The following is a 15,897-nucleotide window of genomic DNA, read 5'->3' as shown; positions in this document are numbered from 1 at the left end:
CGTGGTGCTAACGAGAGAGGGACCAAGCTTAAGGAAATGTACATTTGTGAAAAGTCCTTTGCTTTTCAAGAGAGAGAGAAGGAGAAAGAGAGAGAAATCTGTATAGAAATATATAATCAGTGACATCATACCTAGTCCTCCAAATGACAACATCCAGACCACGACAGACCAAATTGGACCTCCATGAGTGAATGAATGAATGATCGTGTCCGAATGAGTGTTAAGCTTCCCTGAGTCTTCACAGACCCGCCTCCAAATGTTAACGGTTCCACTGTATTTCGAGGTCGCCGTGATTATCTGAAACCCACAAAAGACCCTGGCCTGGGGTGGCGACCGAACCAAGGTCACGTTTCCGCAGCACCACGCTGTCCCCATAATGTCCTGTTGGTAGTGGGGAGGAGCCAGCAGCTGCACTCATGTCATGAAAGACGACACTCAACTGATTGACCTTGTCAAAAAACGACCCTGTCAGACCCCCCCCCCCGCCCCCCCCCCCGCCAGGCCCTATGTCCCCCCCGCCCCCGCCCCTGCCGCCCGCTGTACCCGCATCAGCACCTGCCACCTCCTGCTGGAGAAAAATCCTCCCCCTCCCCCCTCCCTCGCCACCTCCGTCGCGTCGGTGCCTTTCCCTCCTCTGTCCTCCCCTCCTCCCTCCTTTCCTCCGCCCAGCAGCCCCTTGGCTTCCTCCTCGCCCCCTGCCTCGCCCCCCCGCCTCGCCCCCCCGCCTCGCCCCCCGCCTCCCCCTCCCGCCCCGGCTCGTCCACATCCGACTCCCCCGTCTCCTCCGACAAAGAGGCCATGTTGGCGGGGTTGCCGCCCCCGCCCCCGGCCCCGCCCCGGTGGCGCCTCTGAAACAGCCCGAAATCGCCGACGGCCTTGGGGAAGTCCTTCTTCTGGCCGGCCCTGTCGCGGCGAGGCCCGCCGTCCGAGAGCAGGGGGGCCGCGCGTTCCCCAGCCCGCCGGAGGCCTCGGGGACCTGGGCGAGGAGGAGGCCTCGGGGAGGCGCCCTGCTGGAGGATGGTGCCGTCACGCTGAGGAGGTTGCGCTTGCTCTTGACCGGGCCGGCGGGGGGGCGACGGAGACACCTTGAGGGGCCCGGTCGGGTAGGCCAGGCTGGAACCCCCCCGCGCCTCCTCCGACGGCGCCCCCCGACTGCGCCCCCGGCGGCCGCAGGCAGCCCCGGGCTTGCCCCCCTTCATCATGCCCAGGACCTCGTAGCGGAAGCTGGAGATGTCCTGCTTCAGCTCCTGGAAGAGGAGAGAGAGAGGAGAGAGAGAGAAGGGATGTTGATCTCCGCCTGAGCTTCACCGACTATCTTCCCAGACAGAATTTCCTCACACACACACTAATCCCCACACACACGCACACACACGACACTCTCTCACCTTGAAGTTCTCCTCGGTGAGGCCCTCCTCCGTCTTGGCGTCCGCGGATCATGGCTGCCACGTAGCGCTTCACCAGGTTCCTCAGGACCTCCTGCAAGCAGCAACAAACAGCTAAGATCTCACTCCCAGTCCTCCTGTCAGCCTGTGGGACTTCACTATCCTCCTGTGTGCTCTGTGACGTGACTGTCATCTGACAGCCATAACTCACAAAGGACAGCCACGGGTGTATCCGCAAAATGATCTGCCACGTCGGGAAAAGGGAGCTCGCACAGTCGGATATTCATGCGGATCAAGAATCTAGGACATTAACCACTTTAGACTGGTGGTTCGACGTCTACTGATAAAGGTGGGGTTGAGACAGGAGATGGGGAGCTTTGTCACAGCTGAACAAATGACAGAATGAGACACTTGAGATGTCTACGATGGAGGAGGAGGGGGGGAGTCTGTCTACAAAGCCATCTCATTACCCTGATACTGGTGATTTAATCTCACATTGTCTGCCGCGCGTCTCTGTGGAAGAGAGGAGAGGAGGGATTAGAGGGGAGAGGAGAGAGAGAGAGGAAGGAAGAGAGAAGACAGAGAGAACGAGAGAGGAAGAAATAAGAGATAGAGAGAGAGAGAAACAAAGAGAGAGAGAGAGCAAGAGAGAGTGAGAACACTTCAGAGAAAAGGAAAGGTCCTTAGCTCATAGCTTATTCATGTGTGGTTGGGTCTCCAAGCATTACAGCTACACTTCTTCAAGAAGATTGGACCGCTTGAGAAAATGAAAATGAGAAGCCAACCTAATATCATAAAGCTAAGAACAGAAAATGGAATGGGAGATGCCAGACCACAGTCACCGTGACGATCACCATCATTTATCTTTCATCCAAAGCAACATTGCAGGATAAGATTCAAACTGCTTTCAGACTCTGAGCTATGCCCACCCAGTTGTTGTATTGACCTGGTTCAGCACAGTTCCAATTCAGATTTCGTCCGATAAAATATTTAACCTTTGATCAATCTCACTTCCGGACTCGACGAGATGTACACCACCAGTATTTACAGGTGAACCCATTGAAAACTGCATGCAGTATGTTATAATATATAATAAGAGTGGATGCATTCAACAGGACAACAAATAACGCTTTCGTATCACTCAATACTAACCGACACATCTGGTTCTAGTGACCGCCTCCCACACTACTCACCCCCCAGGGTGTCGAAGGTTTCCGGCCTTTTGAAGCCGGTCCTCTTGCACACCTGCTTGTTGACCCAGCGGATGAGGTACCACACTGACTTGGGACTGGGGACGATGTTGAAGGGGGAGGGGAGGGTGCCCCCCTCCTCAAAGTAACTCATCCACAGCTTGGTCCGGGCAAACTTCCACTCGATGTCTGCATGGTCCTGGAACACAGTCAGCAGGGGTTATACACCTGGGGTTATACACCAGGGGTTATACACCTGGGGTTATACACCTGGGGTTATACACCTGGGGTTATACACCTGGGGTTATACACCTGGGTTATACACCTGGGGTTATACACCTGGGGTTATACACCTGTGGTTATACACCTGGGGTTATACACCTGGGGTTATACACCTGGGTTATACACCAGGGTTATACACCAGGGGTTATACACCTGGGTTATATACACCAGGGGTTATACACCGGGTTATACACCTGGGGGTTATACACCTGGGGGTTATACACCTGGGGGTTATACACCTGGGGTTATACACCTGGGTTTATACACCTGGGGTTATACACCTGGGTTATACACCTGGGGTTATACACCTGGGGTTATACACCTGGGTTATACACCTGGGGTTATACACCTGGGGTTATACACCTGGGGTTAATACACCTGGGGTTATACACACCTGGGGTTATACACCAGGGTTTATACACCTGGGGTTATACACCAGGGGTTATACACCAGGGTTATACACCTGGGTTATACACCTGGGGTTATACACCTGGGGTTATACACCTGGGTTATACACCTGGGGTTATACACCTGGGGTTATACACCTGGGGTTATACACCTGGGGTTATACACCTGGGGTTATACACCAGGGGTTATACACCTGGGGTTATACACCTGGGGTTATACACCTGGGGTTATACACCAGGGTTATACACCTGGGGTTATACACCAGGGTTATACACCTGGGGTTATACACCTGGGTTATACACCTGGGGTTATACACCTGGGGTTATACACCTGGGTAATACACCTGGGGTTATACACCTGGGGTTAGTACACCTGGGGTTATACACCAGGGTTATACACCTGGGGTTATACACCTGGGGTTATACACCTGGGGTTATACACCTGGTTATACACCTGGGGTTATACACCAGGGGTTATACACCAGGGTTATACACCAGGGGTTATACACCTGGGTTATACACCTGGGGGTTATACACCAGGGGTTATACACCTGGGGTTATACACCTGGGGTTATACACCTGGGGTTATACACCTGGGGTTATACACCTGGGTTATACACCTGGGGTTATACACCAGGGGTTATACACCAGGGTTATACACCAGGGGTTAATAACCCTGTGTGCTGTGTTTAGTCTGGTACTCACAGCAATGTGCTGGTAGGAGTTGTTCATCATGGCTATCAACATGTTCAGGCAGCACCACCAGAGAGATGATGTTGTAGGTTCCGAACATGGTCGCACCCACAAACTCTGTGAACTGGTGGTCCGCGTTGACGTTGGTCACGTAGAGACTGATCAGTCCGAAGATGGACCAGAACAGAGACTGGAGGGTCTCAAACAACCTGCGGGAGATGTTGTTTGTCAATATTTCTCAGCAGATAAAACCATAATAATTCAGAGTACACACAACGCACGCACACAAACAAACACACACACACAGACACACTCACACGTACGTACGGTAGAGAAGGCATTGTTCTGCTTTTTCGCAGCGGATGCCTTTGCAGTGTTTGGGTTCGTCTTCGGCGTTGGTTTCGTAGTAAAAAGTAGAGCTGGTTGAGACCGTTGGCAAAGAGCCAGCAGGACCTGAGCCGAACAAGAAGCACAACACACCTGCTCACCTGGTCTGTGGATGTGTGTCGTAAGGCTTTGTGTATCGTGTGTACGTGTGTGTCTCAGACAGTAGATTACAAGAAAATCATAAGGATGTTCAGCAGCATGTGTGTGTGTGACTGTGTATCGTGTGCTGTGTGTGTGTGAGTGTGTACCAGACAGTAGATGAAGAGGAACTTGAGGATGTCCAAGCAGCATGCGCCCCCAGGGAGATCTGCAGGGGTCCCAGGTGAGAGTTGGCCGTGAACAGGGAGATGAGCCGCAGGGAGCTGAAGATGTTGGCGATGGCAAACACGGCCTCCGCCACCAGGGTGGGATGCCACATCTCCCAACTGCACCTGGGCTTCGTGTCGCTGTACTGGGGGAGGGATGGGGAGAGGTGGGGGAGGGATGAGAGAGAGGGTGGGGGGGGAGGGGAAGAATAAGAGAGGCAGATAGAGAGAGAGGGGGGGGGGGGGGAGAAGGTAAAGAAGTGGGAGATGTGGGAAAGGAAAGAGAGACAGAAAGAGCGAAAAGGAAACCAGAGGCAGACCTAACAACATTGGAGGCTTGGTAGCTGTCGTGTCGGGGTTTTCCAGAAGCTAAGATGGTTGAGCTGTGTGAGGTTGGTTCGTCGGTGTGTGGTTTGGTGGCTTGGTTTGCTTACCTTGGTGTAAGCAATGATCTTGAGGGAGATGGTTGCCAGGGTAGAGAGAGTTCATGACAAAGTCCATGAGGTTCCACCAGTCGTGGATGTAGTCCTGAAACCCCTCCATCCCACATCTGCTTGATCTCAGTCCAGATGAAGCCTGAACACACACACCACACACATACACACATACACACACATCAATACAGAATCCTGTATTCAACTCTTCCAGCGTCTGTTCTTCATCTTCAAGAAACACACATACACACACATACAGAATTCTGTATTCAACTCTTCCAGCGTCTGTTCTTCATCTTCACGAAACACACACACATACACACACTGCTGCGACATCCTCTTCATCTACCGCCTGTCACACACACACACACACACACCCCTCACCCAGCACCCAGGGCAGGATCATCCACTCCACTGCGGTGGGGGTGGGGCCCTGTCTCTCCGGTTCGGTTTTGACGATGTGCTGGGAGGCGAGGAGGAGGAGGAAGAGGAAGGTGAGGTAGGAGGCCGTGTGGCAGATGAACTTGATGAAGGGCTTGCGGACTGAACAGGCCCGAGCGGCTCTTGGGCACCAGGAGGTAGCAGAGGGAGAAGACGGGGGAACAGGAGGCCGATGAACACGCAGGTGAGGAACTTGCCCCACCAGTGGGCGCCTCCGCCAGCCGGGGGAACTCGTCGTACCAGCGGGAGGCCAGCAGCTGCTGACAGTTCGGCTGAGCGACAAAACTGGAGGAAGAGAGAGGAGGGGGGGAGAGGGGAGATAAAGAGGGGAAGATAATTAGAGTGGAGAAGCGAAGCAGAAGGGAGGGGAGCCGGGGGGGTTGACGGACACAGAGAGAGAGAGAGAGAGAGAGAGAGAGAGAGAGGAGAAGGAGAGAGAGAGAGAGAGAGAGAGGCAGAGAGAGAGAGAGAGAGAGAGAGAGACGACGTCTGAAAATGACAATCCGAGATCACAGTTTCGCATTCTTTCAAATATCCACCATATGAAGCTGATGACACTTCAGGCTTTGGACCATACCATTGGCTGAATAACACTTGGATCGTACCATTCGACCCTGGAGGCCATTTGAGAGCTTCATTTAACCATCCAGAAGAGGGGTCCCGGGCGGTTAAATCAATTTGATATCGTTACACATTATGGGGGGTGGAAGGAGGATTGAACTTGATGGGATTAGACTGGATCCAGCTGCAGATGATTCAGAGGCATCATGTGGAAAGCATCAAGTGTTCTCATCTCACTGCCAGTCTGGTACCTAGGGCACGTGGTTGTTGCGGTCGTAGATCAATAAAAACACTCTATTTGATGCTGACCAGACTGGACTAAGAAGCTCTGAGTACTTGTGTGTTCGGGTGGGGGGAGGAGAAAAGGCGAGTTTTTTCGTTATAGCTGAAAGACACGCGTTGCTTTTCCTTTCGTCGACACTCTCCGACGGAGTTTGTTTCGCAGCCAAACCTGGCGACCCTGCAGACAGACCTGGCAACCCTGTCGTCACAGAGCAACGCTTTAGAGAGGGGACGCAACACCAGGCGCCGGCACCGGGCAGTTACCATGGGAACCTGGCGGACGAGGGGATCACTGCGGATGGCAGCAGAGGGCAAACACCGACCCGCGTAGAACCTCCCGGGTTCTATTTGCGCACCTGACGACACGCGCTCCCGATATAGAACCCAGGCGGGCGTTTGTTAGACCCGCACGAGACGACTCCGCATAACGCGCTCCCCCGTCGGGAGTCAGGTGGCTGAGTGGTTAGGGAATCGGACTACTAATCAGAAGGTTGCCGGTTCGATTCCCGGATGTGCAAAATGACATTGTGTCCTTGGGCAAGGCACTTCACCCTACTTGCCTCGGGGGGAATGTCCCTGTACTTACTGTAAGTCGCTCTGGATAAGAGCGTCTGCTAAATGACTAAATGTAAATGTAAAACACATACAAGCGAACGGAGGCCGTCGTCAATCGAAAAAGAGCCACGCGCAAACGACAACAGCCCCTTTAAAGTATGACTGTCTCAGGAAGCGCATCAGCTGGGCCTCGACTCCTCCTGGATCTAAGCGGCGAGCGCTTTGTACGTTTGGCTCCGCCGACCCGGCCAGTCTTGAAACTTGCACACGCTGTAAACACACATGCATTAGAGAGAGAGACACACACACACAGTACAGTCTCTTATCTCAGTAAGGGCATAGCAGGCACACAAACAAACACAGACATCACACACACACATATATGTGTTTATACCACATTCCGGGGACCCTTGGTGGGGCACACACACACACACACACACAGGTTAGCAGAGATGGTCATTGTTTCAGATCAAGTGGGCTGTTAAATTAGTCCCCACTCTATAGGCAACCAGTGGGCGGGGATTGTGAAGGGTCAGCAGCCTCACAGGTGAATCGGTGGAACATCCGTGGAGCCCGTCGCTCATCCACAGCATTTATATTCCAGCCCTGTTTCTCAAGTATTTATCTGGTGGCTGTCTTCTTTGTTTTTTTCCCCTATCTCCCGCTGAAACCTCCGCATGAGACGGGAGCTGATACCATCAGCGACCAGAGAGAGAGAGAGAGGTAGAGAGAGAGACAAACGCTTTAAAATGACAATCCGAGACGAGAGCCGATACCATCAGCGACCAACAAACACAGCCAGAGCAGAAAAATCGCTCTGCCCCTTTTTTCAACAAAAACTATTGACCACTTTGTCCTTTTGGCGTCCCACGAGAGGGGCGACTCCACTCCCCCGCAACCCCCTCCAGCCTCCTCGCCCCCTCATCCACCCCCCCCCCTCCCCCACCCCCAACCCCCTTGAACACTTCCCGCTCCAAAGTTCCACCGGGAAGAACAAACAGGCGGTCTTCAGAACGCCTCGGCGTCTCTCCTGAGGGGGGAGGCTGGCTGGGGGGGGCCCTTCCTCCACTGCGGCAGAGCAGAGCAGAGCAGAGCGGCCCTGACAGGCTCACTCCCTCCCCGTACCCCCGCCTGCCCTCGCTCTCCCCCCGTGCCGCTAATCACAGTGCCTTTCACTGTGAAGTACACAGAGTTTCTCTCTTTGCAGGGGAGGAGAAAATGATGTGGATGGCAGAGAGAGAGAGAGAGAGAGAGAGAGAGAGAGAGAGAGAGACTTCTCTCACGCTGGCTGTATTGGAAAGTCAGACAGGTAGGCGAAGAGATAGACAGGCAGCTAGCCAGACACACACACACACACAGAGACAGACAGGCTAGTAGGGCCCTAGCAATAATTAGGAGTCTATATTATTCATCTCTCGATAGGGATGGCTGTGCGTGCTGCTTCCCTACCATGAGATAGTGCTTTTCAATCACAGGGACAGCAGGATCGATGGATGCTAACGACGGGCAGGCGGGGAAGGAACACATGCCTGTGGGATAATTCAATCCAGATAAAACCCCAGGGAAACAGCACTGGGAGAGAGACAGAGGGGAAGAGAGACAGAGAGAGAGAGAGAGAGAGAGAGAGAGAGAGAGAGTGAAAGGGACAGAGGGAGATGGGAGGAGGAGATGGAGGGAGGTACAAACACCTTCTAGTCTACCTCCGTGACCATCGCTCACCTGACTGTTCGTCAGCCTTACACCTCAGCAAGAAATCTGTCAGAGGCGACACAATCGCACACCCACACACGAACACACACATTCCCCTACGCACATGCGCCCAAAACCACACACACGCACACATGCACATAGACAAACACAAACAGCACGCAACACACACATTTAGTCATTTAGCAGACGCTCTTATCCAGACGCTGACTTACAGTAAGTACAGGGACATTCCCCCGAGGCAAGTAGGGTGAAGTGCCTTGCCCAAGGACACAGCGTCAGTTGGCATGACCGGGAATCGAACTGGCAACCTTCGGATTACTAGCCCGATTCCCTCACCGCTCAGCCACCTGACTCCCAACAAGGCGCCCACACGCCCCACACACACACCAGTCAGGGGCCTCGGAGCCCTACCTCCTTCTGGTGGTACTTGATGGCCAGTTTGAGGCGAGCCAAGTCGCTGGTGCTCTCGTCCTCCTCAGCAGGTTGGTGTCGTCGCGGAAGTTGAGGATCATCTCCAGCTCCCGGGAGCTCCTCGTCTGGTCCAGCAGGTCCTTGGCAAACTGCTTGCACTGCTGGGACAGCTCCTCGTACTCCGACTTGAACTCGTTCTCAACCTGGCCGAGGGGGAGGGGGGGGGGGGGGGGTCAGAGTGGGGATGTCCACCCTGTCACATGACACGACACTGAGGCGAGCGCTGGCTTGACCCCCCCCCCCCCCCCCCCGACGCCCTCTTCGACTTCAAATTCGGAGGGCCAATTTAAATTCAGAGCGACCTCTGAATGACCCCCTCTGACCTCTGACCTTGCTGAGCTCCTCCAGCTCCCAGCTGAGGCGGAAGGCGGTGAGGAAGGGGTCCTCGCTGGACAGGGCGATGAGCGAGGGGCTGGAGAGCGCCCGGTAGATGTTGAGGCGAGAGCGGGAGTGGCGGAGGCTGTCCACGTCTGAGTTGGACACACACTCCACGCAGTTACACCTCACCTGGAACACACACACACACCGGTCAGGAACACTCGATCCTTCACAACCCCTCTGGCACGGGGGGGGTCAACGGGTTCGTGGTCGTAAGATTTCGTCGCAAACAGCAACATGTCGTAATAACCACACCGCACAACACGATACTTGGGCAAGGAAATTAAGACAAAGCTATTTTTGGGTTCAAGGTATCAAGGTAGCTGCTATCAACTCAACTGCTAATGCTATTCTATATAAAGTCAACATATTGAGCTTCTAAAACTGAATGACCCTCCTGATTGGCCCTCCTGATTGACCCTCCAGAATGACCCTCCTGAATGACCCTCCTGATTGGCCCTCCAGAATGACCCTCCTTAATGACCCCCCAGAATGACCCTCCTGAATGACCCTCCTGAATGACCCTCCTGATTGACCCTCCAGAATGACCCTCCTGATTGACCCTCCAGAATGACCCTCCTGAACGACCCTCCTTAATGACCCTCCTGAATGACCCTCCTGAATGACCCTGCCTGAATGACCCTCCAGAATGACCCTCCTGAATGACCCTCCTGAATGACCCTCGTGGCGCTCACCTCGTGAGGTTGTGGCACGGACACGCCCTTCTGCACCAGCAGCTTGATGATCTCGTAGTTGTTGGTGTGGGCCGCCAGGATGATGGGCGTGATGTCCGGGGTGAAGTCGGAGAACTGCTTGTCCAATAGGAGGGGAGGAACCTGGAGGGAGGACCCTCACAGTCAGACACCTGTCTTCTACTGTTCATTGGCTGTTTTCGCTGTCACTCCAAGGTCTACGTTCCACTGGGATGTGTGTGTCCTGTGTAATCAGTTCAACTCAATCCTGTTCAATTAATTTCATTTCAGTTCTGTTCTATCTTTTCGATAGAAAATTAGATTTTTTGAAAGGGGGACTGATTCATCTGATAAAGCATTCACTGACCAAGGTCAATCGACACCATCTGCACCTCTGGCACAGAGGCAGGAAAGCAGTTTCTGATTGGCTCCCAGTAGGACCTGATTTTTGATTGGGTCCAGGGGGACCCCTGAACACTGAGCCGTCGAGCTGAGCTGCCTGGATGGGTTCATTAATTGAGAGGCCAGAGCAAACCAATCAAACAGAAGACAGATTTGACAGGCAGGGAGCATTCACCAATCATAACAGGCGGCGTGTCAAGATGTTTCTCCCTCTGTCACACTGACATACAAAGCCTGTCTCAATCACTGTGTTATCTTTAGTCATTCCAAGTCATTTCTTTTTCACAATTCCTTCTTCAGATACATCATCAACCCTTTCCATCTTCTCCTCCCTCCTCCCTCCTCCCTCCTCCCTCCTCCCTCTTCCTCCCCACTCCCCCCTCCTTTCTCCCTCCCCTTGACCACCCATTCAGTGGTCTGGTAAAAAAAAAATCTCTCTCTGCTCTCTCTACTTCTAATTAAAACTCCTCTTTATCTGATTATCTGAAGGGAAGGAGGAGCAAATGACACGGGGAAGGAGAGAAAAGGGCAGAGAAAGAGTGAGAGAAAAAGAGGAGGATGGAGAAGCGATTATCACCGCGCCATTAAAGGGCTGGCAGCGGAACCGAATGAGGGGTGTTCGTTGGGGGGGGGGGGGGGGGGGGGTGCGGGGGTAGGTAGACAGCTGCAACAGAGACTAAGAGCTTAGTTCGAAACTTATACCAGGAAAAAAACTATTCAAATGATTTTCTTTGTTTTCTGTGTCAACAGAAACATCTTGTGTACTGTGTATTATACACTGCGGTGTTGTGACATTGCATGGCAAACCACGTGACAACTGCCACCAGTCGCTACGACGCGACGATGAAAACACAGGCAAAAAGATAGTTGAGCGAGCTTGATTTGAATCCCCCAGTGTCAACTGGACCCACTGAATCACACTCTAGAGACCCTCGGGGGAGACTCAAATCAAAACGCAACCCGAACGATTTTCCATTCGGCTCGTTATAATCATAACACTTTCCACAGACGTTCCACCCACGGAGGCACACCGTCGCCGACCCCCCCCCCCCCCACCCCCCCCCCCCTACGTCTTATCTCGACTAGGGCGCGTGACTGCCTCCGCGTTCAGGTGCGTCCTCTAATCAGCCACATCCCGGCGTGCTTGTGGGAGGGATAGAGAGGAGGGGAGAGAGGGAGGGAGGGAGGGAGGGAGGGAGGGAGGGAGGGAGGGAGGGAGGGGAGGGGAGGGAGGGGAGGGAGGGAGGGAGGGAGGAGGGAGGGAGGGAGAGGGAGGGAGGGAGGGAGGGAGGGAGGGCACATCAAACGCCAGGGCCTCAAAGTGCCGTCGCTCTTGCACAGGCACGGATGCAGAGGAAGGCAGGATTGAAGACACGCGGCGTTGCCCGTGGAAAAAGCGGAGAAATGAAAATTGGGGCCCACTCGCCCATGTCATGTTTATTCATTGTGTTACTCATAGAGACAATGACACATAGTCACGCTCCGTACTTTGATTTTACACCGTACACTCCCTCTGCCTCTGCTGTGTCAGGGCCTGAATGTTGTTGTTTTTTGTAGAGTATAGAAGAAGAATTCAAAGCCACGCGGGGTGCTAGGTTCTGTATCTGTTCTGTAAAGACACGAGTTCAACAGGTTCCCTCTACGGTGGCGCTGTATCGTGTTCTCCAACCTTGCCGCTGAAGGTCTAGTCGATTTAGGATCCGAACGAAACTTAGCACATAACAGCTCCAGTAAATAGCTGTTTAAGGGATTAAACAGGTTAGTCCTCCCCAGGGTTTGGAGTAAAAAAAAAAAAAAACACTTTACATTTAGTCGACGCTCTTATCCAGAGCGACTTACAGTAAGTACAGGGACATTCTCCCTGAGGCAAGAAGGGTGAAGTGCCTTGCCCAAGGAAGGGACACAACGTAATTTGGTTGGCATAGCCGGGAATCGAACTAGCAACCTTCTGATTACCAGTCCGATTCCCTAACCACTCAGCCATCTAACTCCCATCTGACTTTGCAGATAGCCATCCTCGAATAGAACTCATCTGGTTTCATTCGCCTCTGGACTGACTAACGGGAGACGGGAAACCTCTCAAGACTTGTTTCTGCGAAACGACCCGGATGCAGCCTGCAGAAAACAAGACCGATCGACGCAATACCAGCAGGCCACCCTAAATGAATCTCTCAGCTAATACACCGCTCTCGGGGCCAAACGGTGAGCGATAGATGAGATGTGGTGTTTTCCCAGACGCGCTTTTACTTTAACAGACGAGCATTGGCTCTGAGAGACGAACGGGGCCACCATCTCCGTGATCTCTTTAGTGCCCCGGGACCCTGTGGCCTGGGGGGGGTCAACAAGGTGGATAGAAAATGTGGCTGTTGATAAATGCCTGCGTCTTTGAGGGGGCGCGGGAGAACTAGCGGAGAGAGCAGTCTAACCTGCGGAGTCTTCCTCGCGTCTAACCTGTTAAAAAACCCTATTTGCTCTTCTCTCTCCCCCCCCCCCTCACTTCTGTTTCTCTCTTCGCTCCCCACATCCCACCCCCCCCTGCACTCTCTCTATCTCTCTATACACAGTCAACATGTCTCTCCCTCCCTCTCTCTCTATACACAGTCAACATGTCTCTCTCTCCCTCTCTCTCTCCCTCTCTCTCTATACACAGTCCAACATGTCTCTCTCTCCCTCTCTCCCTATACACAGTCAACATGTCTCCCTCTCTTGCCCCGTCTCTCAAAGTGGGTTGGCCAGAAGAGGCCAGAGACGTAATCAGGACCGCACAAAAGCACGACTCTACTTATCATCCGAGGGGAAGAAAAAGGTTCCCAAATGAGTCACTGTTCCCTTTCTTCCTCTTAAACGAAAGGCTCTTTCTGAAGATCTCACAAAGTGCGAGGAGGCGCGCGTGACTGTCGCCGTGCGCGCGGCGCGTGCGTGCGGCAATAACGGTCGCACGTGTGCTCGCGTGCGTCTGCCCGTGTGTGCCCATGTGAGTGGCGTGCGTTCGCCTGCGTGTGTGTGCGCGACGTGTGCGCGTGTGCATCAGAGAGAGAGAAGAGAAAGACAGCAGCAACTGGAAACCAACACCTGTCCCCAGACAAGCAGACAGCCTGTCTTCCTCACCCTCCGGAGGGAATGAGCCAGCGCCTCATTTTGCATATCGTATGACTGGACTGCGTGAATTGGAAATTCATTAAACCCCTCAGAGGAACACAATCGGGCCGGAAGGTGGAACCCAACGTTGTGGTCTCGTACCAAACAAAGGGTTTCACCTGCCAGTGAATGGAAATCTGGTCTCAGATCTCGTGTGATACAAACAGTGCGGTGAGACTCAGCCGATCTCACGGGCTAATCCCTACAGGCGCCGCCTGCCAGGGTCATCCTGCAGACACTTGTTGCTGCGTCGCTTGGAGTAATGTCAGCTCGAAGCAGACCCTTGTGACTGCCTTCCAAAAAACTCAATTAGTCCGACCGGAAAGCAAGCTATTCTGCTGTGTTATGAGAATAACATAATCCTGTGATTGTGTTATTGTTGATCTTTTTGGTGAACTGCTGACGGCTCCTTGACCTAACCGCTGAAATTCTGTTGGATTTGATTATTATTATTTGCACGTTTCTTTGGATCAAAGTGTCTGCTAAATGAAGAAAACTGTCAATGTCAATTCTCAAATACAGGTGGCTGGTATTTCGTTTCAGGGGTGGCTCGTCACTGCTGACACGCCCACACGTGCCCCCGGACGGAGCCTTCTAGAAAAATCCCCGTCAGTGATCCAGCTCGTCTCGGGGACGCTCCGACACAGCGACGGCGGGGCCGACAACCCAAACCACCCTCTGACCCTCCACCCGTCTCCCCACGCCCCCCACGCCCCGGCGCCCCCCACGCCCCCCCACGCCCCCCACGCCCCCCACGCCCCGGCGCCCCCCACGCCCCCCACGCCCCGGCGCCCCGTACCTGCATCCCCCCGCTGGGCTTCTTGTGGTTGAGGAGCAGCTCCACGGCGCCCACCACCTCCTTGCGGATGGCGTGCAGCAGGGCGTCGCCCACATACACGTTAAAGCCGAGCAGCAGCTCGGATGATCTCCAGGTTCTCGTTCTCGATGGCGATCAGCAGGGCCGTGCGCCCCAGCGGGTCGATGCAGTTGATGTTGATCTTGAAGTAGATCTCAGCCTCCTGGGGAACAAGCCAGAGGACAAGCGGGGGGGGTGTTTTTTCGCTGCGTCGTCGTCAACCCCCCCCCCCCCCCCCCCCCCCCCCCCCGTACGCCCCACAACGCCGCCGCCGTCGCGGGCATTTGTCTGTTTTTCCATCCTTTCGTCCCATCTCCCTTCATGCATTGCAACCCCGGGCCGGCGGTGGTCTGAGAGTGCAGCGATTCCATTTAATCCCATTTCAGCCATCAACTCCACGATCATCTATCCACTCTGCCATCCGTCCATCGAGCCGTTCGTGTATCCATCCTGTGGCCCCCCCGATTTTCCGCAACCCGCCCACCCATCCATGCCCCTGTACCCCCAAGAGGGTTCTGGGAGCTACCCAGCACCAACGAATCCAGCTCATCCATCATCTCCATCCTCCACCGTCCACTCATCCTTTCAGTCCCGTCTAACCATCCACTCGTTCACCCCCATGCACCCGTGCCCCTTTACCTCCAGGGCCTGCTTGACGCTGGCGTAGTCCCCCTTCTCCACCCGCTCCCAGGTAGGTCTTCTCCAACCGGAGACAGCTCCGACTCTGACCGCACGATCCTCAGCCGGGATCCGGTCGCGGTACGAGGAGCTGTCGGTTCCGCCGGTAGTACAGCTGCGACATGGTTCCCTCTGCTTTCCTTCTGCTTCCTTCTGGTTACTGTTGCCGCCGCCGCCCTAGGCCATCTTACTCAGGCTGTGGGGAAGGTGGATACAGACAGGAAACAAGTACATGTAAAGAGGGGGTTTGAATAGGCTAAAAGGATCATAGCACGCATTAGGAGCAATTTACCTTGTCGGATAATTTGACGTAATCTGAGGACACAACCCACCCTTGTAACTCAATACCACGACTATGTGCTCGGATCCACTGGAGAATATCCGAATGCCAATTAAACTAACATGCATAATAGCACCCTATAGCCTACTGCGCAGCATTCATGTTTGCATGTTGAACAGTCCTCCTCCGGGACTATAGACTAACTTTAAAACCAGTTAAGTCATGGAATAGATCATAGATTGCACACATGAGAATGACAGATACCTGGGGCACACTAGGGAGAGCGAGATTTTGGAACCAACAACCCGGTTCCAGGGCTCAACCCCTTGCATGTAATCCTAAATGTAGGCTATAACCTGTAGGACTGCAGGAG

General features: G+C 53.8%; 1 pseudogene; it reads right to left on the bottom strand.

Moving 5' to 3' along the window:
• LOC136933283 (short transient receptor potential channel 4-like) overlaps positions 1-15,368 on the bottom strand; it is a 24,503-nt pseudogene extending 9,135 nt beyond the window's left edge.
• Positions 15,369-15,897: the final 529 nt, after the last annotated feature.

The sequence above is a fragment of the Osmerus mordax genome, chromosome 25 (assembly GCF_038355195.1).
Source record: "Osmerus mordax isolate fOsmMor3 chromosome 25, fOsmMor3.pri, whole genome shotgun sequence".
In the NCBI taxonomy this organism is placed as follows: domain Eukaryota; kingdom Metazoa; phylum Chordata; class Actinopteri; order Osmeriformes; family Osmeridae; genus Osmerus; species Osmerus mordax.
The sequence above is the reverse complement of the archived record's forward strand: the minus strand, read 5'-3'. Positions and strand labels throughout refer to the sequence as shown.